Raw genomic sequence first — 2,311 nt, forward strand, 5'->3', positions numbered from 1 at the left:
GAATGGAGGCGATACCTCAACAAATCAGAATCAGTAGTTTATCCCAATTGTACAGATGGATACACAAGATGTTGAATGGAGGTGATACCCCACCAAATCAGAATCAGTAGTTTATCCCAATTGTACAGATGGATGCTCAAGACGTTGAATGGAGGCGATACCTCACCAAATCAGAATCAGTAGTTTATCCCAATTGTACAGATGGATACTAAAGATGTTGAATGGAGGTGATACCCACCAAATCAGAATCAGTAGTTTATCCCAATTGTACAGATGGGTGCTCAAGATGTTTAATGGAGGCGATATGTCACCAAATCAGAATCAGTAGTTTATCCCAATTGTACAGATGGGTGCTCAAGATGTTTAATGGAGGCGATATCTCACCAAATCAGAACCAGTAGTTTATCCCAATTGTACAGATGGGTGCTCAAGATGTTTAATGGAGGCGATATGTCACCAAATCAGAATCAGTAGTTTATCCCAATTGTACAGATGGGTGCTCAAGATGTTTAATGGAGGCGATATGTCACCAAATCAGAATCAGTAGTTTATCCCAATTGTACAGATGGGTGCTCAAGATGTTTAATGGAGGCGATATGTCACCAAATCAGAATCAGTAGTTTATCCCAATTGTACAGATGGGTGCTCAAGATGGTTAATGGAGGCGATATGTCACCAAATCAGAATCAGTAGTTTATCCCAATTGTACAGATGGGTGCTCAAGATGTTTAATGGAGGCGATATGTCACCAAACCAGAATCAGTAGTTTATCCCAATTGTACAGATAGATGCTCAAGATGTTGAATGGAGGTGATACCCCACCAAATCAGAATCAGTAGTTTATCCCAATTGTACAGATGGATGCTCAAGACGTTGCATGGAGGCGATACCTCACCAAATCAGAATCAGTAGTTTATCCCAATTGTACAGATGGATACTCAAGATGTTTAATGGAGGCGATATGTCACCAAATCAGAATCAGTAGTTTATCCCAATTGTACAGATGGGTGCTCAAGATGTTTAATGGAGGCGATATGTCACCAAATCAGAATCAGTAGTTTATCCCAATTGTACAGATGGGTGCTCAAGACGTTGAATGGAGGCGATACCTCAACAAATCAGAATCAGTAGTTTATCCCAATTGTATAGATGGATGCTCAAGATGTTGAATGGAGGTGATGCCCCACCAAATCAGAATCAGTAGTTTATCCCAATTGTACAGATGGATGCTCAAGACGTTGAATGGAGGCGATACCTCAACAAATCAGAATCAGTAGTTTATCGCAATTGTACAGATGGATACTCAAGATGTTGAATGGAGGTGATACCCCACCAAATCAGAATCAGTAGTTTATCCCAATTGTACAGATGGATGCTCAGGACGTTGAATGGAGGCGATACCTCACCAAATCAGAATCAGTAGTTTATCCCAATTGTACAGATGGATACTAAAGATGTTGAATGGAGGTGATACCCCACCAAATCAGAATCAGTAGTTTATCCCAATTGTACAGATGGGTGCTCAAGATGTTTAATGGAGGCGATATGTCACCAAATCAGAATCAGTAGTTTATCCCAATTGTACAGATGGGTGCTCAAGATGTTTAATGGAGGCGATATCTCACCAAATCAGAATCAGTAGTTTATCCCAATTGTACAGATGGGTGCTCAAGATGTTTAATGGAGGCGATATCTCACCAAATCAGAATCAGTAGTTTATCCCAATTGTACAGATGGGTGCTCAAGATGGTTAATAGAGGCGATATGTCACCAAATCAGAATCAGTAGTTTATCCCAATTGTACTGATGGGTGCTCAAGATGTTTAATGGAGGCGATATGTCACCAAATCAGAATCAGTAGTTTATCCCAATTGTACAGATGGGTGCTCAAGATGTTTAATGGAGGCGATATCTCACCAAATCAGAACCAGTAGTTTATCCCAATTGTACAGATGGGTGCTCAAGATGGTTAATAGAGGCGATATGTCACCAAATCAGAATCAGTAGTTTATCCCATTTGTACAGATGGGTGCTCAAGATGTTTAATGGAGGCGATATGTCATCAAATCAGAATCAGTAGTTTATCCCAATTGTACAGATAGATGCTCAAGATGTTGAATGGAGGTGATACCCCACCAAATCAGAATCAGTAGTTTATCCCAATTGTACAGATGGATGCTCAAGACGTTGAATGGAGGCGATACCTCAACAAATCAGAATCAGTAGTTTATCCCAATTGTACAGATGGATACACAAGATGTTGAATGGAGGTGATACCCCACCAAATCAGAATCAGTAGTTTATCCCAATT

Source organism: Haliotis rubra, unplaced genomic scaffold (genome assembly GCF_003918875.1).
Source record: "Haliotis rubra isolate DU_JTF1 unplaced genomic scaffold, ASM391887v1 Scf946, whole genome shotgun sequence".
Lineage (NCBI taxonomy): Eukaryota > Metazoa > Mollusca > Gastropoda > Lepetellida > Haliotidae > Haliotis > Haliotis rubra.